General features: G+C 49.3%; 1 protein-coding gene across 2 annotated transcripts in view; it reads right to left on the reverse strand.

Moving 5' to 3' along the window:
- WNT5B (Wnt family member 5B) overlaps nt 1-24,054 on the reverse strand; it is a 126,248-nt gene extending 102,194 nt beyond the window's left edge. Inside the window, exon 1 of one of the 2 annotated variants that reach the window (XM_084878826.1) lies at nt 23,631-24,054. The gene's annotated coding sequence lies outside the window, so the exon portion shown is untranslated. The remainder of the gene's footprint in view (nt 1-23,630) is intronic. The other variant, XM_084878825.1, reaches the window with a different exon arrangement.
- Nucleotides 24,055-25,950: the final 1,896 nt, after the last annotated feature.

Consider the following 25,950-nt stretch of genomic DNA (forward strand, 5'->3'; position numbering starts at 1 on the left):
ACAGGGAAAGAAACCTGTGTCCTCAGGGGAAACCTGTGTCCACGGGCAGGAAGGCACCTTGACAAAGTACAAGCAGGGAGAGGCCAGTGAGGACGCAGAGCAGCCCGCAGGAGGAAGGAGAGGAAAGTCAGGTGCCCTTAGGGTAACAGGGAGGAAACAGGAGGGCTAAGGAATTCCTTCCCCTGCACCGACTGAATGAGCAGCAGGAGCTGGAATCTACAGCCTACCCTCTGCTCGCCAAGCCTTCCCTTCCCAGGCTGCCGGGACCTCGCTCACAGCCACACTCCTCTCCCGAGCATGAGCCCTGCTTTCCAATGCACCTCCAAGGCTTCCGTGGCTCTGTTATCCGCCTCAAGTTACCACCCAATTTCCGTCCTTCATCGCCAAGCTGCCTGAAAGACGTTTCAGTGCCACAATTACAACTTCCTGGTTAGACTACAACCCTCCACTTTGCCACATCCAACAATGAATCCATCCACTTCCCCTTCAATCGGGCCCCCAGCTTACCTACTCATGTGACTGCCACAGCCCTGTCCCAGTCAGCCAGACTCACAGCAGCAGCGCCGCCCAGGCCTACTAGGGGACAAGTCTGGTGACATCTGCCTCGGTGCTGTCTCCTCCATCTGTGCCACTCATTCCGGTGGCTTCTACCTCTCCTCCACGCTCTACTCTTCAGAGGACAAATCCTCACGCACAGGCCTCCCCTTCCTCTTACCTCACCAGGCGACAATCAAAGGACACAAACATGCTGAGCCCAGACTCAGTCTCACAGTTCTTCTTAACAAAATATACAGTCCTGCCCTAACCGGTTTGGCTCAGTGGATAGAGCATCGACCTGCGGACTGAAAGGTCCTGGGTTCGATTCCGGTCAAGGGCATGTATCTTGGTTGCAGGCACATCCCCAGTAGGAGGTGTGCAGGAGGCAGCTGATTCATGTTTCTCTCCATCAATATTTCTAACTCTCTATGCCTCTCCCTTCCTCTCTGTAAAAAATCAGTAAAATATATATATTAATACACACACACACACACACACACACACAGTCCTAAGAAGCCACCATCAGGCAACTAAAGTTGACACTCAAGCATACACTTCATCACAGTTAGCAACTCAGAAATCTGAATCCAGCGTCAATGCTGGCTGCCAAATAAATCTCAGCGATGCAAATATGCAGTCCTGCCATACTACGTCTGAGTGACAAGAACGTGGTCATAGTTGTTCACATTGTTGTCACTTCAGTTGAGTAATTGCTGGCACCACACACACCAAGTTTAATTGGCATACAAGTTTTTAAGAAGATGACACCATGATTCAGCATTGAAACATGTTTTTGGTACACAGAAAGCCAGGGAAACAGAATATGCATTTAACATTAGTAAATAAAATGCCATCAGAGGAATGACCAACATTCATCTTTTATTGCAAAGAAGGGAAGATAGTCAGAGGCAGATGAAGTAGGGGTGCTCCTTGCTAAGATACGCTTATCGCAGGACAAACAACTGTAACCGGAGGCAAGAGAAACGGACAAATTCCTTGGAACAGATGAAAGAATTTGCAAAGACAGGATGGCATAAAGTCATGTTTCACAGGACTATCTTTTTGTTGTTGTTGTTAATCCTCACTTGAGGATATTTTTCCCACTGATTTTTAGAGAGTGGAAGGGAGGGATTGGAGAAAGAAAAAGGGAAAGGGAAAAAGAGAGAAGGAAGTGGGGGAGGGAGGAGGGAGGGAGGAGAGAGAGACATACATTGACTGGTTGCTTCTCTTGACCAGAAATTGAACATACAGCCTTTCAGTCCACGGGCTAACCCTGTGCTCTACCACTGAACCACACTGGCCAGGGCTCACAGGACTATCTTTTTTAAATTTTTTTATTTTATTTATTTTTTACAGAGAGGAAGAGAGAGGGATAGAGAGTTAGAAACATTGATGATGAAAGAGAATCATCGATCAGCTGCCCCTTGCACACCCCCTACTGGGGATGTGCCCGCAACCAAAGTACATGCCCTTGACCAGAATCGAACCCGGGACCTTTCAGTCTGCAGGCTGACACTCTATCCACTGAGCTAAACAGGTTTCAGCTCACAGGACTATCTTAAAGACATTGTATTATAAGTAATTAGCAGTGTTTTCTTTCTTTACATATAGAAAATAAAAGTGTAGCATAAAACCAAAGGCATTTGAGACTCAAAGAACTTGTTCATGTCAAGCTTAACATCTCAGCAATTTTTTCATAGGGTCCCTAAGCCAAAAAAAAAATACCTAACAGTTCCAATTAGTAAGTGGTCAAGTCCAAACTACTTAATAAGTATGCATGTTCCAACAACTTAGCTGCCATTTGAAAAGATACACACAAATGGAAAGAAAAATGTTTATTTCATTCTTAAATAACCCCACAGTAACTCTTCAAGGTGAACTTTTCATAACCCCCTTTAGAGATGAGGATGGTGAAGCAGCGAGAAGGTCAGTGACTTTCCCAAGGTCTCAGAGCCAATAAATGGTCCAGCCCTCTAGGACAGGAATTTGGGTACTTTTTTCCTTTTATGTCTCCTGTAGAACATAAACTCTTTACCGGCAAGAACTCACGTCTTAGTCCTGTGTGAATTCAGCAGACCCTAACCTAGCATCCTGCCACAAAATCAACATTAAATAAATAGTTCCTGAACTAAATAATTTCTACCAAAGAACCCCTCTGATTGCAGCATCGTTGGCATGTTCAGTAGTGAACCCTGTGCTTGCCACATTGAAGAGAATGGTAGGAAAAGGGCACCAAAGGAAATAAAAAGAAGAAAAGATGCTTGATTGCCTGGACAGAGGTGGCTAAGAGTTACCCAAGTGGTGCCCTCTGAGCCATCCGCACCCTGGGGAAGTCTCAGACGGATAAGCCACTGCTGAGCGTTCAGCCTTTGCAAAAACTGATCTGAGTGCCCGGCTCAGCTCTGGAGACCAAGGTGAGCTCTTCTGCAAGGACACTCATCCCCAGCCGCCCACGCAAGCTAAGGCAGCGTGAACAACACGGTCAGTCACAGATGTGCTGAAACCAACGACACACAGGGAAAGGCAGGTGCAGGGCTCAGGGACAGCCAGCAGCTCACTGTCACTGCCTCAGAGCCAACGTCCCGACCCGCCACCGCGGCAGCCTGGCCTCGCGCAGGTGACCGGCGAATTCCCTTCCCCCGTGGAAACACAGGCTTCCTTCACAACCACCACCACACATGCACCTTCCCAGCGGGAGCTCTGCAGGGAGGGCAGTGCAGCACTGGCCAGCTGTGTCTCAGCACCGCCCACAGTAAATCCCAGTCGCATACGCTTAGCGATGGCTTTGGCATGAGCCACACTTCCCAGTTATCTGTCCTGAAAAGGGTTTTTTATTCCTCCTCTGGAGAAAGATCCCTTCTGGAGCAAGTGCGGAGTATGTTGGAGGGAAACATCTCTCCACAGGAATTCACTTCATTCCCTTCACCTCACGTACCCTCTAAAACCTGAACCCGAGGCACGCGCATGCGTGTGTGTGTGTGTGTGTGTGTGTGTGTGTGTGTTTAATATGGGGTGGCTGACAGGAAATGTGTCCCCAGGGAAACAGTCAGGAGAAGCTCCAGGAGGACTCAATGGATCCGCCAGGCTGCATGCTGACAAGCCCGGCAGTTCTGAAATGACAGCAAGTGAAGAACACAGGACTCACAGATCTCCTGAGACCGCAGAAGTCATTGGTGGAAGTTACATGTGAGAAGAAAGCTTGGTAAACAAGACTGTACAGAGACGATCTGGAGCCCACACAGACCATCCGATTGGAGACCTTGCACAAGCCCCAATTGCGAAGTTCCCACATCCCTCGCCCCAGGCTTCCTGGTTCTCTTACTGCCCATTCGGATGTGGGCAATGGATTACCAGGCAGCAAAACCCCACCCGACCAACAGCCCCTACGATCGGTTGAATCTGTGGAAAACAAGGGCAATTTCAAGGCCTCTCACATCTATTATTCCCCCTGGTCCTCACCACACCTGACTGAAGTGGCAGGCCCACCTCAGCCCCTGAAGACACTGTTCCTCATGAAGGGGAAGTCCCAGCCCAAAATCAGACAGCAGTTCTCGAGCCCAGATCTCCCCAAGTCAGGACTCACCTGCCTCACCTTTCATCCAGCGCCTCAAAGCATTCTTACCACCACGCAAACGGGCAGATAGCAGAATGAAGTGATTTACTTGAGGTCACACACACATGCAAAGCATTATCATATTATCACCTGCTCTGGTGAAATGATTTCCATGACAAGGTTGGTCGCTGATGGAAAGAACAGCCTGGCCTGGGAGACCTGACTCACCATCAATGCCAGACATGCCACTGAGACACTTCTAGAAATACTTCTCAGAATGCTTAACAAGACAATAATATTCAGAAAGAATTCTGTGTTATCTCCAATAATCTTCAGCAGTATCATTAAATACAAAACTAGACTTCAATTCACATGTATTTAAAAGGCATTCCATGGCCAGTGTTGGTCAGTGGTTAGAACATCAGCCCGTGCACTAAAAGGGTCGTTGGCTTGATTCCTGGTCAAGGGATGTACCTGGGTTGCAGGTTTGATCCCTGGTCTCTCTTGGTAAGCAATTGATGTGTCTCTCTCACATTGATGTTTCTCTCTCCCTCTTCCCCCTCCCTCTCTTTCACTCTCTCTAAAAATCAGTGCGGGGGGGGGGGGGGAGGCTATTATTGGTGGGGATTAACAAACAAAAAAGAAAAAGAAAAGAAAAAGGTATACCATGTAGTATCTTGGGAGAAGGAAGAGAATTGTCACAACACATACAGGTTTCCACTCCAAATAGTTTACTTCTGTTTTCAGAGGGCTTTCATTCACCCCTAAGCTTCTAAAACTGTGCAAAGACATGATGGGCATAAAGCTCAGGTGACTATGGCCTTTGAACATTCCAAAGATCCCTGGACTCTAACCACTGGACGCCTCACTCAGCCAATGTTCCCATTCAGCAAGCCCGCTGCCAGATGGGTTTCGCATGCACAAGTCATTTGTCCCAACGGAAAGGGTTTCTGAGCTCCTGGAACTTCATCAATTAGTGAAAATTACTATTTATTATACAAGAAAATAACATTAAATACACAAAATATATAAAGATTTATAGTCTGTCAATTTATAATGATTTGACTGGATTTTCTAAAGATGTTCAGGTCACTTCCTCTATCCATACCTAACACAGGATGCCTCAGAGACCTGTATTAGCCACCTAACATGCTTCAAACATTAATCGTTAGTGGCACAAACAATGCATCTAAAAGTAAGTAACCCATAAAAGAGGAGAAAGTATTTGCAAATATATATATATATATATATATATATATATATATATATATATATATACATACACACACACATACACACACACACACACACACACACATATATATATATTATTAGCTATAGTATATTAACAATTCTTAGAACTCAAAAGACAGATAATCCAATTTTTTAAATGGGGAAAGGATCTGAATAGACATTTCACCAAAGAAGATATAAAAATGGCCAATAAGCACATGAAAAAAATGCTCAATATCATTAGCCATTAGGAAAATGCAAATCAAAACCACAATGAAATAACACTTCTCATCTTGTCTTAACCTGCTCAGGCTGTCATAACAAAATACCATAGTCCGGGCAGCTTAAACAACAGAAAGTTATTTTCTCATAGTTCTAAAGGTTGGAAGTCCAAGATGAATGTGCAAGGATCGCTGAATTCTGGTGAAGGCTCTCTACCTAGTTTGCAGACAACCACCTTCTTACTGTGTCCTCACCTGGCAGATGAGAGAGAACAAACTGGCTCTTTTTATAACAGCACTAATCCCATTATGAGGACACTATCCTTATGGCCTATCTAACCCTCATTACCTTCCAAAGTTCCCATCTCTAAATACCACTATATTGGGAGTTAGGCTTCAAACATGTAAATTGGGGGGAGAAGGTACATATTTCAGTCCATAGCAATATCCAGTAGGATAGCTATAACTAAAAAACACAGATAATAACAACTGTTGATAAAGATGTGGAGAAATCAGAACCCTCCTACATTGCTGGTGGGAATGTAAAATAGTATAGACACTTTGAAAAACAGTCTTCCAGTCTCTCAAAAGGTTAAACATAGAGTTCACAAATGACCCAGCAATTCCAACCCCTAGTATATGTCTAAGAAAAAAGAAAGCATATTTCCACACAAAAATTTGGACACAAATGTTGATAGCAACATTATTCATAATAGCCAAAAAGCAGAAACAACCCCAATGTCTATCAACTGGAGAATGAATAAATAAAAGGTGCTACATTATTCAACCATAAAAAGAAATGAAGCCCCAGCCAGGTGGCTCAGTTGGTTAGAACACCATCCCATACACCAAAAAGGCTGCAGGTTCAATTCCTGGTCAGGGCACATACCTAGGCTGTAGGCTTGATCTCCAGTCAGGGCACATAAGGGAGGCAATCAATTTATGTTTTTCTCTCACATCCATGCCTCTCTCTCTCTCTCTCTCTCTCTCTCTCTCTCTCTCTCTCTCTCTCTCTCTCTCCCTCCCTTCCTCTCTCTCTAAAATCAATAAACATATCCTTAGGTGAGGATGTAAAAAAAAGAGAATTATTAAAGTACTGACACATGCTTCAACATAAATTAACCTTGAAAACATTATGCTAAGTGAAAGGAGCTACATAGTGTATGATCCCTGTACATTTTTATGAAATGTCTAGAATAGGCAACAGGGACAGGAAGTAGATTGGTGGTTGCTTAGAACTGGTAGGGCAGTTGTGGGGAAAGAGAGTGTCTGCCAATGGGTTCAGTGCTTCTTTTTAGGAAGATGGAAATGTGCTAACATTGATTGTTGTGATGATTATACAACTCTGTGAATATGCTAAAAACTACTGATTTATGTACTTTAAATGATTGGATTGCGTGGTATGTGAATTAAATCTCAATGAATTGTCACATATATTTAAAAAGTAAGTGGTAGCTAACATCCCTGGAATCCAGTTGAGACACGCCTTCAGAGAAAAGACCATGCCGCTGAGTAAAACCTCTTCTAAACCCAATCTCATACAAACGAAAACCCAGCCCTGATAAGATCTGCAGGAAAGACGGAGTCAGTCCTGCCAAGTTAAAGTTTGTGCTTTTTGCAGATCTACACTATCAAAGTGTCAAACTAAGCCAACACCAGCACAAAGTGATCAGCCAGTGACTGAACTGTCTGCCAAAACAAGAACCAACACACTGCAGAGTCTTTAAAAAGCATGATCAGAATGCCCATTATTCAATAAAAAAAAATCACCAGGCAAAAAATAAATGGGGAAAATTTAAGAAAAATTAGTCAAAATAAAACTAAATCTGACATGGCCTAGATGTTGCACTTAGGTGACAAGGACTCTGAGGCAGCTATTATAAGTATATTTAAGTCATTAAAGGGAACTATGTTCAGACAACTTAATAAAAATGTGGTCTTAATGTGGAAGTAATCTCAGGGGAGCCCTAGCTGGTTTGGCTCAGTGGATAGAGCGTCAGCCTTCAGACCGAAGGGCATATGCCCTTGACCGGAATCGAACCCAGGACCCTCAGTCTGCAGGCTGAAGTTCTAACTTGAGCCAAATCGGCTAGGGCTCACTGGATAATTTAACAGCAAACTGGAGATGGTAGAAGAAAGAGTTGGTGAACATTAAGACACAACAATAAAAACTACCTAATCTGGGCCCTGGCCAGCATGGCTCTAGTTAGAGCATTGGCCCACGCACTGAATGGTCATAGCTTTGATTTCCAGTCAAAGGCCCATACCTGGGTTGCAGGTTTGATCCCTGGCCCCAGTCAGGATATGTAGAGAGGCAACCACTTGATATCCCTCTCTCACATCGATGTTTCTCTCTTTCTATGTCTCTCTTTCCCCACCCCACCTCTCTCTCTCTGAAGATCAATGGGGAAAAAATATCCTTGGATGAGGATTAATACAAAAACAATCTAATCTGAAGGAAAAGACAAATTAACTAAATTTAGGAACGTAAGTGATAATATCAATCAGCCTAATATAAGTATAATAAAAACATCAGGATATTTCACTCTTATGTGGAATATAAAGCAAAAACGTAACAAACAAAACAAAACAAAAAAATCATAGATGCAAATAACAGAATGGTGGTTTCCAGAAAGAAAACACAGTGGGGAAGGATGATGTGGTAAAGAGAGTCAACTGTCCTATATAATAAAAGGCTAATATACAAATCAGCCGAACAGCAGGACGACCAGTCACTATGATGCACACTGACCACCAGGGGGCAGACACTCAACACAAGAGCTGCCCCCCGGTGGTCAGTGCACTCAGACGGGGGGGAGTGTGGCTCAGCCAGAAGCCAGGCTCACAGCTGGCAAGCGCAGCGGCAGTGGCAGGAGCCTCTCCCGCCTCCGTGGCAGTGCTAAGGATGTGAGACAGCTACTTAAGGGAGCGGGCCTCAGCCATCAGTTGGACATCCTCTGAGGGCTCCCAGACTGTGAGAGGGCACACATTTCATGCCCCGGGGCCTCTAGTCCTAATATATAAAAACCCTGGGTCCGTCACATCCACAATGACCAGAAGCTCAACCTAACGCCCAGGCTGTGTGCACAGCAGGCTCTGGTGGGTGGGAACTTGTGGCAGCAGAGACAGGGACAGGGGAGGCAGGGCCGGCACTCACACGCACTCACAACCGCACACATGCACAGACACACACAGTGCCCACCAGCTCACAGCTTTTTCTCCTTTTCTTTCCCTCCTTTCCAGCTCGCTCTCAGAGCCTCATCTCAGAATGAGGAAACAAAACAGACTGAAGAGGCCTGGATGGAAGGGAGGGCAGGCAGATGGTGAAACGACCCCCACTAACCCTGCCCCCTCCCAGCCAGGAGAGAGGAAGAGGGAGACAGGGAGGCAGGGAGGCCTGGAGGACTGCTGAGAAAAGCAAAGAGAGACAGAGACTGGGCGAGATCAGCCCAGCAGAAAAGGGCAGTTGGGGGCAAAAGCCAGCAGGGAAGGGCAGTTGAGGGTGAGCTCAGGCTGGCAGGGCAGGGCAGTTGGGGGCGAGATTAGGCCAGTGGGGAAGGCAGTTAGGGGGGATTAGGCAGACAGGCAGAGGCAGTTAGGGACAATCAGGCAGGCAGGCAGAGAGGTTAGGAGCGATCAGGCAAGCAGGCAGGTGAGCAGTTAGGAGCCAGAGGTCCCAGATTGCAAGAGGGATGTCCGACTGCTGGTTTAGGCCTGATCTCACAGGAATCAGGCCTAAACTGGCAGTCAGACATCCCCCAAGGGGTCCCCGATTGGAGGGGGTGCAGGCTGGGCTGAGAGAACCCCCCCTTCCCCCGTGCACAAATTTTGTGCACTGGGCCACTAGTATGGTAATAAAAGGAGACTAGACTTTGGCATAAAAGGGACTACATAATATATTACACAAATATCAAATTATAATCTTGTGCACCTAAAAATTAAATAATGTTATTAACTGTTACCCAATACATTAAAAAACAAAACAAAACAAAAAACACGATAAGAGTATGAGAATGAGACAGAAAATATATTTGAAGAAATTATGACCAAAAATTTCCCAAATTTGATGAAAATTACTAATTTGTAGATCCAAGAACCACAGAGAATTCAAGAAGGATAAACATAAAAAGAACCATGCCTCAGCACATCATAGTCAAACTGCTGAAAGATAAAGTCTTTTTAAAAAATTTACATGTCCCTTTTTTTCCCCATTTGCCCCCTCTACCCTGCACCTGCCCCTCCCAGGCTCACCAAACTATTGTCTGTGTCTATGGGCTATGCATATATATATATATATATATATATATATATATATATATATATATATATATGTTCCCCAGTTAATCACTTGAAAGTAGTGAAGATGGTGGAGCTGAGAGAGACATTATGTACAGGGAACAAAGATTTTTTTAAAAGACAGTTGATTTTTCATAAAAAAGTACAAGGGATAGAACACAATGAACAATACCTTTAAATTGTTAAAAGAAAACATGAATTTTATAGTGAGCAAAAGTATCCTTCAAAGTCAAGGATGCAGTAATGACATTTTCAGGTAAATGAAAGCTGAGAAAAACAGACTTGCACTATCAGAAATACTAAAGGGATAACCATCAGGCTGAAAAATTGGGTCAACAGGAAAGAATGAAAAACACCTGAAATTGGAAATAAAAGTATAAGCATAAAGACTCTTTTCTTGCCTTAGCCAGTTTGTCTCAGTGGATAGAGTGTAAAGTGCCCCAGGTTCAATTCCGGTCAAGGGCATGTACCTTGGTTGCAGGCTCCTTCGGGCCTGGGCCCTCGCTAGGACTCTTGCAGGAGGCAACCAATTGATGTGTTTTTCTCACATCAATGTTTCTGTCTTTCCCTCTCTCTTCCACTCTCCCTAAAAATCAATGCAATATATCCTTGGATGAGGATTGAAAAAAAAAAAAGACTTTCTTTCTTCTCATAATTTACTGAAAAGATAACTAACTGCTTAAAGCAAAAGTAATCCTATATAATAAAGAGCCAATATGCTAATTAGACTGAACAGCAGAACGACCGTCCAGACGACCATCCTGACAACCTTCAGGATGAAGCCAGGGCTGTGAGGGCCCAGCTTTTTGCACGAATTTCATGCATCGGGCCCCTAGTAACTCCATGAGAGGGGCTTATGTAGAAGATATGACAACATACTAACACATGGCAGCAGGCAAGGGGAATTATACTGTTGTAAGTTTATCACATCTGTGAAGTATGGACAGGGAGAGGTACAATGTGACTATGAAGAGATACTCTAGGAGCCTGGTTCATTAAGGATGCATATAGTTAGCTCCAGAGCAATAACAGCAACAAAAACAGGGGAGGGGATGAATGGAAAACAAATAGCAACATGGTGGACTTTAACCAAACCATAGAAAATTACATTAATGGATCAAAACTTAACATCACCAATAGTAAGAAACACTGAGATCATGTCTCCCTAACATGATGCACGGAGGCAGACACAGCATCCCTGCCAGAAATGCACAGCCACGACCTAATCATGAGAAAACATCAGACAACCCACACTGAGAGAGCATTCCGTAAGGGTGCACATCAAACATGTCAAGTTCATGAAAAACAACAGACACACTGAGGAAGTGTCACCGGTTGGAGGAGACTAAGGAGACATGACAAGTAAAATTAATGTGAGATATTGGATTGGATTTGGGGCCAGAAAAAGACATTAGGGGAAAATTGGAATAAAATCTGTAAATTACTTATTATGGTAATAATGTTAACTTTCTGTTGTAAAATGTTAATGGGGAAACTAAGTAAAGAGTATACCTACAGAAATTCTCTGAACTATTTCTGAAACATTACTGTAAGTCAAATGATTTCAAAATAAGCTAAAAGATGGGTTAAATGTGAATAGACTAAACATCCCAATTAAGAAATGGAGATTATCACATTAACCAAAAATTGGATTAATGCAAATGTCCACCAAAAGTGAATAAATGAACTATGGCATATTTATTCAATGCAACAGACTGTAAGGCAGTGGTTCTCAGCCTTCCTAATGAGACCCTTTAATTCAGTTCCTCATGTTGTGGTGACCCCCAACCATAAAATTATTTTCGTTGCTACTTCATAACTGTAATTTTGCTACTGTTATGAATTGTAATGTAAATATCTGTGTTTTCCGATGGTCTTAGGCGACCCTGCTAGTGGTTCTCAACCTGTGGGTCAACCACTGCTGTAAGGGGACCAGGGAGGTGGTGGTTGCGTGGGTGTATCTGTCCAAATTCACTGTACTATACAATTACAATTTTATTGTATGTAAATTATACTTCAATAAAGTTGATTAAAAAGAAAATGTGGCAATACAGAGCAGCATGTAAAGAAACAGAGAGCAGAATTTATGACATTTATGAGTTTTGACAGTCCTAAGACTTTCTCTAACCCTCAAATGCAAACAGACTGTGGGAGCAAGTTCATGATATTTTTCAGAAGCAGGCCTCCCAGGCTCTCAGGCATCAAAGGGAGATGCCACTTAGGCCTCTTCCTAGCACAGGGATGGTTGACAGTGCATTGCAACAATCTCACATGAAAGAAAATATTTAAAAGCTGTCTGGTAAGGTTTTGACCAGGATCCTCTTGATTTGGTTACAGCATAACAGACTATGTATTTGAAAATGCAATGTTATTGAGGTCAGGTTACTGTTGAACTGACATGTTTGTGTAGTTTATTAATACCATGCTTAAGTATGAAAATAACACCAACTCTACCCCTGCTTTCCAGACATAACCAAACTTTTGATTATGTCAGCAGAACTAGTCTCTGGAGACGGCACAATAGCATTTTCTTGTGGTTCTTTGGAAGCGTAATTAAAGTGAACATCTACCGGGTGCTTTATGTGTAAGGCCTTGCTAAGTGCTTTCGTGCATTTCACTTAATCCTCACAACAGCCCCCAAAGGGTTTTAACAGATGAGGAGACTGAGGTCAAGAGAGAGTGTGGGTGCCCTGCTCAAGATCACTTCTGTGTGGGGTGAGTTCTGGGGCCAGGATTGGGCCAGCACGAACTGGGCTGTAGAACTTGATTTCTTTTTTCTTTTTTTTTTAATATATATTTTTATTGATTTCAGAGAGGAAGGGAGAGGGAGAAAGAGACAGAAACATCAATGATGAGAGAGAATCATCGACTGGCTGCCTCCTGCACACCCCTACTGGGGACCAAGCCTGCAACCCGGGCATGTGACCCGACTGGGAATCGAACCGTGACCTCCAGGTTCATAGGTCAAGGCTCAACCACTGAGCAACACTGGCTGGGCAGAACTTGATTTCTTAAGCACTGTACGTAAGAGATTAGACTTACCCTTCAGGAAAAAGATATTTGTGTTAATGTTACTGATATTTTTGTCTGTTCCAATGCCAACGCAGTAAAACAGGAAAATATAAAATGGAAGAAGAAAAAAAAAACAGCTCACACTAGTTATAGGGTATAATTTCTTTTTGATACTTGTGGATACTATTTCACTTCACCATTTAAGCTTCTACAAAGTTTTCAAAGACTCTTTCCTAGAAAGAGAGAAATAAGAAGACAAGTGCCAGGTATGAGTCACTGTGGAGTCACCTGGGCTGTGTTTTGTCAGTGATTTTAAGTCTCCACATCCTACAAATTAGAATCAGCACTTTACATTGGTCATAAACTACTTTCTTACTAGCACCTGCTATTTCTCCTTGTCCTACAACAGCTCTGTGAGAGAGGCGAAGCGCGGGGTGGCTACATGGTGAACTCACTTATAGATGAGGAGAGGGAGACTTGTCTAGGTTATATTTTACCCAAGATCCCTGGGAGCAGGGGCAGGAACCCTAGACTTCTGTTTCGCAGGTGACCGCAGGACACTGAGCACCCTCACGTATTGGGGTCCAGGGTTTGTGCGACCTCTGGTCTTTGCCTAGAATTTCCTCGTCAGCAGATGTGCAATATGAAGGTGCCACTCTAAATCCTCTATTCTGCAAAACAGCAGACGTACATTTCCCAGGGAATACTGGGGCAGGCACCAGGAAAGGACAGCAGGTCATCTTTAGTAATCAATGACATTAATTTATTTCACCAAACTTAATATGCTACTGATTCGAAAGTGCACCATTATCTTGTACCTAAGAAAGTACTCCCAATTAGACAACAGTACACTGATTTTAAGATGCATCCTGACCTCAGGTATGTTAAAATGTGTCTCAGTGTTGATGAAATGTGGTAATTAAAAACCAGCTTTCTCCAAGTGGGGATTATAACCTTCTTAAAAGCCATTGGCTCATTAATTTAATTTAATTTACTTTTGTTAAAAAATCTAGCTCATTAATTCTAATTTATCAATATTACTGAATGGTAACAATGCTGACTGCTGGTACTGTCAGTGGGAGAGAGGAATGAAGAAGCGTAAGTGACATCTGCCTCCCAGGCACTCCTATTGGGCCTTCAAGGAAAATCTCCAGAGCCAGAAGCTGCGCTGCTTTCCACAGCTCGTTGGTACCAGTAGCTGTCATATCAGAGAATTTCCGGGTCTTCCTTTGTCGCCTCAGTGTCAAACAAACCAAATTATGAAACACTCAGTCCTTTTGGACCAAACTCTGAGCAGCCTGGTACTTTGAGTGTCGAGATAACAATGTCTTAGCACTCTCATTGTCTTCAGTGAAGAGTTAAAGAAGGGAGCGCACACTGACTGCGGACACACTAAGTGCAGGAATTCTCAAAATAACCTTATGAATTGGGCATTACTTTCCCTGTTTAAAGATGAAGAACTGGGAACCCACAAAAGGCAAAGGCTGTGGGCGGCTGAGTCAGGATTCAGTCCACTTGCCCCTCCTCCCCACCAAGGCCATGTGCTGTCCCCTGGGCAGGGGACAGGAGGCACAGCGGGCAAAGGCTTCAAGAAACTGGAAACTCTCTGCCAGACTAAACTGAAGTCTGGAGGCCTGATGTTACACTTAAACTTCACAGTAAATGTCAAAACCCCTTTAGCTACAGGACACCGCACTCAATTTAGGAACCCATTTAATCAGCAGGAGGGCTGTTCACTGCTATGAGGCGGTCCCCCGGTCCAAGCTGCATACAGGCACTCACCTTAGATCTACCTGAGAAGGTGGCTTAACCAGCCACACAGTTAGCCGTGAAGATCAGACGTGAGCTACAATTTAAGACAGAGTGTGCAAAGGGCCGTCACGATGCGTGTTCTCTGAACTATGACAACCCCTCAGGGAGCCAATCCCACCAGAGAGATCATCTGACAGGCGATCAGGGAGGTGGCATCTGAGCTGCGCCTGGAAGAACGGGCAGGGGTGAACAGGGAGAGGGGACAGGGAGGGCTTCTGAGCGGAGCAATGCATGAGCCAAGGTCAGGGAGCAGGGTCTCGTCTGACTGGAGGGAAGGGAGCGGAGGGCGGGGGTCTGGAAAGGCTGGTTAGCTAGGATTGGAAGGGTATGAACACCAGGGTAAAGATACCACATGAATTCAGTAGGAAAAAGAGGCGTCACCAGAGCATTTTGAGCAGGAGGGAACCTGGAGCAGCAGGGTGACCAGTGAGTCGGCAGGGGGGCGGGGGGAGCTGTCCTGTGGAGAGGGGACCAGGGGCAACCAGCAGGGGAGAAAGCGGGGGCCCAAATTCACATCTGACGTCCACGGGCTCACACTCATACAGCAGCACGGCAATGCGAGGAGAACCAGGTAGTAATTCCAAAGGATTTGGGGGAAATGAAAATAAGGAAAAATCGTCAGGATAAAATAGAGGCACTTTGGAACAGTGGTCCTCGACCAGGGGCAACAGGCCCCCTGAGGGACATTCAGCAACGTTAGGAGCTCTTGGGCAGGTGCTACTGGTGTCTGGGGTGGAGGTCAGGGATTTGGCCACATGCACAGGAGAGCCTCCTACAAGAGAGAATTATTGGGTCCAAAGTAATCAATCATGCCGAGGCTTAGAAACCGTAAGGAAACAAATGGTGAAGACTCACCATGCGGCTCATGAACCAAACGGGTAAAGAAACCAGTGGGACTGTCTCTGCCGAGGCTGCAATGACTTATCCCCGTCCAGTCACTGCCGTCACCTACAATCCGCGCATCTGCGACAGGCCAGGCCCTGACAGGCACTGAACATTCCGCCTCCACTGCCATCCAGAAGGGAGACAGCACGGAAGAAACACACACTTTGGAAACACGTAAGAAAGACAGAAAAGGAAAGCACCAAAACAGTATCGATCATTATCTCTAACTTGGAGTTATTTTATTTTTCTTCATATTTTTCAGTAAAAATATGAATGAATGGAAAAAAATGTAATGATTTTTGGTGACTGTGTCTTAATTTCGACAGTTAAATCAGTAAGGTATGTAATGGGCCGTAGGTTCTCACCAGCTGCCCCACCTCTGCAGGCTGGGGAGGGGGAAGGGAAGGACAGGGAGCTACAGACCCGAGGGCGGTGAACCCATCTGCCTCAGACTTGTCCATGGTGACACATCGGCCCCTGTCATCCATTCAATTCCTTCTCCCGCTCTGAGTCAGGCATTGCTCCATGTGCTCCAGATACAACAGGGAACAAAACAGACAAAACCCCCTGCCCTCGTGGTGTTTACATTCTAGTAAGTAAGAGGAAGCAGACAAGACAGCAAGTAAGTAAAATTAAAAAAAATGCATGTTCACCCTTGGCCGGTGTGCTCAGTGGTTAGAGCATCACCCAGCACATCGAAGGGTTCTGGGTTCAATTCCCCAGTAAAGGGCACATATCTGAGTTACAGGTTCACTCTGGATCTGGACCTGGCGGGAGGGGGGGGGGTGGTGCATGTGGGAAGCAACCAATCCACATGTGTCTCTCACATCAATGTTCCCCTCTCTCTCTCTCTCTCTCTCTCCCTCTCTCTCTCTCTCTCTCTTTCTTCCCTCCCCCAACCCCCCTCCTTCCCTTCCACTCTCTCTGAAAGGCAAAGGAAAAAATAGCCTCAGGTGAGGATTAACAAAAAAATAAAAAACACAAAAAATATGTATGATCAATGGAGAAAAATAAAGCAGAGAAGGGGCCTTAGGAACAAGTGGGAGGGTTGTAATTTATACCACAGAAGACCTCGCTGGGATGGCGTCTGAGGAAAGGTCTGAGGAAATATGGAGGAGGAGAGGGCGCAGAAACAACCAGGTGCAAACCCGAGGCAGAAGCCGCCGGTGGGGGCCCACCTGCTGGGGTGACGGACAGATTGGAGCGGGCTGCGGTGGGAAGCAGCGGTCAGATCATCCGGGCTGGTAAGGACTCAGCCTTTATCCTGAGGACACGGAAGGGAGGCCATCGGAGGCTCTGAGGGAAAACTGACCTGGCATACTTCGATAGGAAGGCTGCAGATGATTACAGCAGGGAGATCGCTGGGAGGCTGGTACTGTAATTCAGGGGGGAGCTGCTAGTGGAAGGAGCAGGAGGAGAGGAAGGGGTGGGCGAAGGGAGAGTGGCCAGGGCTCTGAGTGTCTTCTGAAAGTAGATTTAACAAGATTCATTGGTGGGCTGGATGTGGGCAGTGGGAGGGAGGGAAATAAGTAGGGAAGGACAGAAGGAGGGAAGGAGGGGAGGAGGAAGACAAACTTCGGGGTTTATGACCTGAGCAACTAGAAGGATGAGATAGAGAAAGAGTACTGTGCAAAGAGCAGGTTTAAGGGGAAAGGTCAAAGTTCAGGCTGGGATGCCCTTCAGATCTCCTGAATAAGATGCTGCTCAAGCAATCAGATGTGCATCGGAAGGTCCCGGGAAAGGAGCAGGCAGGAGATGGAAAAGTGGGGTTTCTCACAGTGCAGAGGGCACTTACAGCCATTACAGTGTGTTAGCAGAGAAGAGGCTGAAGGAGAGGAAGGAAGGTAGGACAGCTGCTGCCAGGGAGGGAGAAGGGAAACTAGGGGGTGAGGTGCCCTGGAACCAAGTGAGGAACATGCATCAAAGAGGAGGGAAAACCGGGTCTTTTCCGATCAGTTCTTTTCTAGTTACATCAATAAGGCTTTACTGGGTACTGCTGCTGGGCACTGACACCAAGGAGAGGAGTGTCAGTGGCTTCCAGATGGTGCCAGTGGTCTGGCGGGACCACCTAGCAGGTGGATGGCTGTGCCTGGGGTGTGAGGCGCTGGGAACGAAGCCTTGGAGCTCCTTCCTGCTCCAGTCCCTTCCATCTGGTCCACACGGATGGGAAATATCCGCCTGCAATAGCAGCATGGAGGCATGTCCCCCTGAGAGCGGCCAAGGCCCCGCCTGAGCAGAACAGGATTTGTGTTTAAGGGAAGAGGGAGTGTCCCTCTTTTTTCCTTTCGTGACAGCCAACCCTGAACACAAAAATCTCTTTAAAGGACTGATTATTCCTATTGCAGATCTTGTACCCCAACCAAGATTTGCACCCAATATTTAATAATTCATTGCTCATAAATCTTCTCCCGTCACTGGTCATTCCACAAGCTGGGACCCTCTACTGCTATCGATGTGATGACCAAAGGGCATCTATGAGAGTCACTTCCTGAGACTGACAGCGATGGGTATGCTGCTCGGTCCCATCCAAGGCAGCTCACACCTTTCACGCAGAGCAGGCCAGGGGCAGGTGCCAAGGGGCAAAATGGCTAACTCCCCTGCCGCCTGGAAAAGTCCCTGGCATAGTTTAGTGCTTTACATACATTAATCCCCACCACCCACTGCACAGCAATCATACGACAGGAGTGTCAAGGCACTATTTCCATTGACAAATGAGGAAACTGAGGCACTGAGAAGCCAGGTCACCTGCTCTGGAGACATTTACACCGCCAGCTACTGATTGCTGGGATTCACACCCAGCATCTGACTCTAAACCCGAGTCTCTGCTGCCTCAGCTTCCTACAGCCTCTTGTGTGGTGGACTGCCCTGACAGTGCCATCCAGAACGGTCCCCATCCACCAGCTCCTGCTTCTGAGTGGGAGATGGCATTTTCTAGTTCAAAACGTATATACAAAAATCTCCTTAAAGGGTTGATTATTCCTCCTGCAGATCTTGTACCCCAAACGAGATTTGCACTCACTGTTTAATAATTCATTGCTCAAATTTTCTCAGGGGGAACTTCTGGATGAATATGGGTAAGGTATGTCATCTTAGAGATGAGTTTAGGAAGGGGCTCGACTGTACTCCAAGCTCCCAAAGCAATGAAAAGCCCCCATCATCCCCGGGTTTCTGCTGGGAAGAGCAGCGGGTGGGGTGCACAAATCCTGGTTCAGAACCCGGAGATGTGGTAAGTGCAGGCCGGGCAGGGGCAGAGCGCCGGGCTCAGGGCTGCTCCACGCCTGTGCCCTCAACGCCCAGCTCCTCTCCAAGGGCAGAGCAAGGCTCAGGGCAAACAGGATTACCGTGGGCTAGTGGTAGAAAAGCTTTCTTGCGCCATATTTTTTTTTTGCTCCCCAAAAAGTTCTCAGAGCAAATCTACTGATGGAACATTCCAGATCATCAAAAGTGACCACTGGGGACTCGGATTTGTAAACCAAGAACTTTTAATCCGCCGCCTTCTCCCATGTAAGCCCAGCTATCATTTTCCAGACCTCAGGAAACCCACTCCTGACCTTTATCAACTAGTCAGGCCAGACTAACCTTTGAAGGGTTAGCCTTTCTGGGCTCAGGGAAGCTTAGAGAAGGGAGGACTGGAAACCGTGTAAGATCGACTCGGGGTGCCTCCCCCAGCCACTCGGGCAGCAGCCCTGAAATCACCCGGAGCTGGAAGACAGAGCCTCCCTAATCCTTCGGAGGCTGGCTAACCGCAGGGGCCCCCGGCAGGCCAGAGCCCAAACCCAGGAGCACAACCTGAGCCTCCAGCGCGACCACAAGCCCTGCCTGCAAGACCACGGCTTGTGAAACAGTAACTCTGTGAAAGCGACAGGCGGGGGCCGGCTCCGCCCCTCCGCCCCCCGCCCCCCGCCCCTCCATCCCTCCGCCCCTCCGCCCTCCCCCCCCCCCCGCCCCTCCCGTGGGAACGCACCCTCTGGGATTGGCTGCTTCCAAGGCCCAGTCTACAGCAGAGGGGTTTCCAGGACTGAGCCAGCTAAAGCTATTTAAAACAGCATGTGAGGACTGGAAGGGGCCTCTAGCACAGTCTAGTGCAACCCCCTCACTTTATAGAAGAGACAACTGAACCCCCTAAAGTGGCTACAATGAGCCTCCTCCCTCCACCACCCTCCGTACTCTGCCCCCTCCTCCCACCCCGTAAGCCTACCAGGCAAAACCTCAGGAAAAGATGGTGATGCCAAGAACAGGACATAAAGGAGGGCTGGATGGGTCTTCGGGGGTTTGGGGGTGCAAAAAGGAATTCTGACCAAACAGCCTGCGCCCTGAAAGGCTGCCCTGGGTTGCTCAGAGGGGACTCCAGAGCCGCTGGCTGGGCTGGGCTGGGCAATGATTCCGGTCAGCACAGTAGCCTGAGTCTAGGTTTCCTGAACCCTCGTGCACGGTGTTTGGAGGGGTCAGGGGGGCAGTCTCCCCCAAGTACCAACCAGGCTCCAATTCACCCAGGAGGAAACTGAGTCGGGAAGAAAGCCACGTGGGTGGAGAAGCAGGGAGGAGAGGAACCAACTTTAGAAAGTCTAGAAGAGGATTCACGCAAAAAAGCCCAACTGCAACCACAGGGGCGCAGAAGTCAGGAAATGCGGCCTGAGGAGCCAGCCCGGGGGCCGGGCGGAGGATGGAGGGGCGGGGTTAAATTTAGCCAGGTAAACAGCTGCCCCTGGAGAAGGCCTGGCACGGGCAGGGCAGTCACCTGCTCTCCTCGCTGAAGGGACAGCCCGGCCAGACCGTATCAAGCAGCAGGTCTGCTTCCCAGGCTGCACCAACGTGCTGGTGGGGGAGTGAACAGGCTGCTTCTCAAAGATGGGAGAAGGCAATTTTTTCTTTAAAAAGTGGCTCAGATTTAAAATCATTAGGTCTTTTTGTCTTTATCCCAGTATCTACCCCCAACCCCTCTGCAGGATTTTTCTGGACTCCTGGATACAATTTGAAGATGCCCCATTGAAAACCATCCAAGAATGCCCTTCAGTAAGGGTGGGAACCCCCGTATTCTCTCCTCACTAGGAGATTTTTGTATCTATCGTTCTTATGAATCTGGAGAGGGCTGAAGGAGTTACAGAAATAACCACAACAAACTCTGAGGATTGTGTTCAGAAGTGGGGCCGGAACAAAGGTGGAGTCTGAAGACTTGTTAAGAAGATTAGGGAGATAAAGGACGGGCAGTTTGGAAGGACACTAGGGAGAACAAGAACAGAACAGCAAACAAGAAAGCTTTTGTGGGCGTATTTTATTTCAGAGAAGGCAAGCGCTATCACTTCATATAAAAATTCCCTCCCCTGCCAGAGATGCCAGGCCGTGCAATCCAGAAGCCAGCAGCGCTTTGCTAAAGTAAAAATTAGGACAGACTGGCCTGCTCTTCTGTCCCCCTGAAGAAGTGCAAACAAAAACACCGTCCTGCCGAAACTGGTTTGGCTCAGTGGATAGAGCGTCGGCCTGCGCACTGAAAGGTCCCAGGTTCGATTCCAGTCAAGGGCATGTGCCTTGGGTAGGGGGTGTGCAAGAGGCAGCTGATCGATGATTCTCTCTCATCGATGTTTCTAACTCTCTATCCCTCTCTCTTCCTCTCTGTAAAATATCAATAAAATATATTTTAAAAAAAACACACCGTCCTGCTGCAACTAGAGTAAGAGGAGGGTGAAATCCCCAGGTGAAAGACCATCCAGGTTTTTTCATTTCGCAGCACATGGCTCCCACCAATCTGGCAATATCCCTGTAACTTAAACTTTTGGGGTAGAAAGTTTCTTAGAAAAAGGTTGTTTCAAGCCAATAAGACACCCCTGGAGATGGTACAACCACCAAATGTACACAAGAGAGGACTGATTTCAAACACCCTGAGCAAACACCTACACACACACACATACACACACCTTCCCTCACGTATTCATACTGGAACACATAAGAAATCAGAGCCTGGGAAAGTAGGAAATCCATGGATGGAAAGGGCCAGCCAGCTCTGGCTCCCGCTGCCCTGGCAGGCAGACCCCAAGTGTATCACACGCCCTCAGTCTGATTTTCTTTAGGAAAAGAAGGAATTGCTGCTCAGGGCTACCCTTAGCTATTTATCCACATATTGACTTTAGTTTTTTTGATTTTTGTTTGTTGTTTGTTTTGTTAATCCTCACCCAAGGATATTTTCCCATTGATTTTTAGGGAGAGGGGAAGAGAGCGGGAAAGAGAGAGAAACATGGATGTGAGAGAGACATATTGATTGGTTGCCTCCTGCATGTGCCTGGACCAGAGCCCCGGCCAGGGAGGCAGGGAGGAGCCTGCAACAGAGGTACGTGCCCTTGACAGGAATCAAACCCGGTACCTTCGGCCCGCAGTCCGAGGCTCTATCCGCTGAACCACACCCAGTAGGGCCACACATATTGACCTTTAGGTCCCCTTGCTCCACTCCAACCCTGGTGTCAGCTCCGGCTGAGCTGGGAATGGGGAGAGCTGGCATTAAGCCGCCTCTTTCCCCTGGACTCCGGGGCCTGACAGCACCACCAAGAGCCCATCCGCATCGCTCCTCTCCTCTCCGCCTTGCCTTTCCTTAGGAGACACACGGGCTCCTTCTCTACTTATAACCCCAATCCTTTTGTGTCACACAGACGCTATTTTGAAATGGAGGAAAACCACCACTCAGCCTTCTACCAGCCTTAGGTCGGTGTGTTAGCCAGGACTGGTGTGTCTGAACCTGGACAGGTGTGTGGGCATACACTTGGGTCAGCACCCACTCACTTATGCCAGAGTGTAGCAGTCTGGCCTTTGAAAGCCACAGGCAAATCAGACAGCAGCAGGAGTGGCTGGCACCAGGAGAGGGTCCTCAGGCTTTCTGAGGGGGTGCCCACTGCTCCCGGACGCTCTGCTGCCTTAGGGACAGCCACAGACCTGCCTGCATGAATGCTGGCATGTCGCAGGGGATGTGACCTTGCCCCGCTGGCCCAGAGGTTTCTGCACCCACACAGATGGCATGACACAGATGTCCCATCACAGCTCTGTCTAGCGGGCACATTCTTGGTGACTGGAGCAGTCAGGGATTGGTAACGTGATCCTGAACCTCTTTCTCCCCCAGGTACCAGGATGAAACGCGGCCCAGGGTGGTAGTAACTGAAAGCTGTTGCCAACGTGGCCAGGTGGCAAAAGCAGTGAAGGCAGTGGGAGTTGGGGGTGGAGAGCAAGGGCCCCATTCAAGTTGGGAACCGTCCCCTGGCTTGAGCCACCTCAGCTTTCCTCTGGGTAAACTGCACCATCATCTCTCACAGTGAGCGGAGGACGGAAATATCTGGGAAATTTGGCCCAGAGTGAGTGCACGGCCAAACGTGCCTGAGGGTCCCCGAGAAGATGGAGAAAGAGGTAACTTCCCCATCTCGCGGGGCAGGAACAGATGTGCGTACGGAGCGCAGGAGCAATGGAAGAAAACGGAAACCTCGGACCCCACTCCGGGCTTGACCTGCTCTGGGCTCCGGCAGGAATCCAGACACAACCACTCGGGGGCTGAAGTCCTCCAGATGTGGCGCTCGCTCAGCAGAGCTTCCCGCTGGGCCCGGCCGCGCCGGGAAAGGGCGCGGGGAGACCGAGGGACTCGCGCTTCCCGGACAGGCGCCCGCGGGGCCCGGGGAAGTCCCTGCACCCCCGGAGGGCTGCACTCCCGGCCGCCTCCTCCGACGCCCACCCCCGGGGGCCGCGAGCCGCAGCGCCCGAGCAGCGGGAGAGGGACCCCCGCTGCCCGCGCCCCGCGCCCACAGGCAGGAGGCGGCGGGCGGCCCCCGCTTTGTCTGCGGCCTGGGGCGGGATCCCCTTCCCTCTCCGCGCTCCCCGCCCCCACCTGGCGGGCCCGCCCCCCGAGTCCCCCCGCACCCCCTGTCCCTCCGCACTCCGGGGGCCGAGCGCCCGCGGCGCCCAACTCCGCCGCCCGCGGCCGCCGAAGGGGCAGACCCGGCGCTTCGGAAGTTTCGGAGGCGCGAGCGGCGGAGGGGCGTCTCCGCCGGGGGCCGGGGCCGGGGCCGGGGCGGCCCGCGAGCGCCCCTTCTCGCAGCGGCGGCCGCGCTTACCTGCTCGTCCGGCTCGCGGGCTCCGGCTCCTCCGGCGACGGCCGCGCGGGGCCGGGACCGGGCCGCCCCTCAGCGGCCGCTCCGGGCTCCGCAGCCGCCGGGCGCGCTCCGCTGGGTCCCGCCGGCCGGCGCCCCGGCTGCCTCCGCGGGGTGCGCGCTGCCGGCCCCGGAGTCTGCGCTCGCTGCCGCCGCCGGAGGCTCCCTGCTCCGCGCCGGGACCCCGCGCTCGGCCGGCGGGAAAGTCGGTGCGGAGCCCGCGCCGCGCGGAGGGAGGGCCCGGCCGTCGGTGGTCGCCGGGCGGCGCGCTGTCCCCGGAGCGCGGGGCCCCGGGAAGTTTCCGCCGAGTGGGCTGCGGGCGGCGGCGGCGCGGCTGGGCTGGGAGTGCCGGGCGGGCGCCGAGCGAGCGGATCCGAGCCCCGCGCCCCGCCCCCGCCTCTCCCCGCCCCCGGCCGCGCGGCCGCCGCTCCTGCCCCCGCAGCCCGGACCCCTCCGGCGCCTCCCCACGCTGGACCGTGACCTCCGCACCTGCCCGGCCGCCCGCCGGACACCGCTCCTCCCCGGCCTCTGGACCGAGCGGCCCGGGCCTTGGCGGGTGTGGATGGGGAGCCGCCGCCCAGCCCCCTCCGGACCCCTCGGTCACCGGAGCACCGCCCGCCGCTACTTTGGGGACTGGACCGCTGCCCGGCCAGCAGCCCCCCCGCCCCGGGCCCCCCAGCACCCGGGCCAGGAGCACCTACCTCGGGGCTGCGGAACCCGAGGCACTGAGGGGAGAGTTACCTCAATAGCTTATATTTACAGCAAACTCTTGCACGCACTTTATCCTCCTTTTTTATCCCCTCAAGCGGTAGAGTGATCTCGTATTTTCGCTTTACCAACCCAAGTCATTCCTCTCCTGCCCTCAGCAAGAGACTTCTGGGACAGGACATTTGATGGGGGGCGGGAGGGGGCGGGGTGCACACCAAGAAAAATGTTTCCAACGCATTTTCTCACCACTTCTGACAGCTTTAGGGTTAAGTTATTCACCTGACTTTTTTGGGGGAAACCAAGACACAGGATAGTGGCACCATCGGTCCATAGTGGCCTGAAAATACCACTAGGGTCTAGTGTTTAGCCTCAGCTCAGACTGAAGCTTAAATACTTTTATTGGGGTTCCAAGTCCTCTTAACACCCCAGGGTGACCTGCCCAAAAGGGAGTTTGCCAAGGTCCCAGGGGATGCAGGTGCCTGAGCCCCAGCCTCAGACCCTGTTCCGGACTCTGGTCAGGGGCCAGCCAGGAGCAGCCAGCACCTTTGAGGCCTGCTCTCCAACTGCCTTTTCTTTTACAGTTTGAAACCCATCTCTTCCCTGAGTAAGTCGGAGGTGGCCTGCTAAAGAAATTGCCTTTGAAAGCAGTACAGTGAGGGGGGAAACAATAGAAATAATCCTAGGTTTTGCCTTTTCTTAATTAGTAACCAAACAAGGCGACAGCCTTCCCTTTTCGGTGGGCCAGGGACTGCGGGAGAGTGGGGGAAAGAGGGAGCAGGAACTCTGGAATGGGTTGGCAATAGGAGCTATTGTCCTCCCGTTTTTTTTTTTTTTTTACAATAAGGAAATTAAGAGCTGTTTTAGCAAATACCAGACTAATTAGAGGGAAAAGCTTCCTTGGAGCTGTGCTGGCCTGGGCCGGAGGCGCACTACGACTTTCTCACCTCACAGTGAATGGGGTTTATGAGACCAGGTCCAGCAACCTTAAATGAGTGGTCTATAACTGCAGGGGGGGGGGGAGGGTGTGTTTTCACCTAGGGGAGCTAGTTCAAGGGGACAGATGGGACAGGGAGAAGAGCTGGTCTAAAGCAGACATAAAAGCTTAGAATCCACTTTGTCCAATTAAAAACACGCCCAGTTCCTCTCCTCAGAATAAAGCGTGGATTCTGAGGTTAGGATCTTTGGGGGGGGAGGGGGGGGTGTCAAGGACAGGCCTTGTCTAGGAGGCCCAGGTCGTTCTACCTGGAATGCAACCTGGAAGAATTTGGGGATTCACGTCATACGCACAATTATGGACCCCAAGCACACAGAGATGATGAGACCAGTTCCCAGGCTAACGGAGTACGGTTGGGGTAGGGGACACATTTCTCATTTGGGGTCTAGAATGAGCACACGGAGGGGCAACCTTGCTTGGTCTCCCTCTGACAACCCAGGGGGAGAGCAGGTGACAGATGGATGCACCGCCAGCTAATGTCCCACACCTGCCCTCCACCTCCCTCCACCTCCCTCCACCTCCCACCACCTCCCTCCACCTCCCACCCCCTCCCTCCACCTCCCTCCACCTCCCACCACCTCC

This window comes from Pipistrellus hanaki (genome assembly GCF_964339955.1).
Source record: "Pipistrellus hanaki genome assembly, chromosome: 3".
Classification (NCBI taxonomy): Eukaryota; Metazoa; Chordata; class Mammalia; order Chiroptera; family Vespertilionidae; genus Pipistrellus; species Pipistrellus hanaki.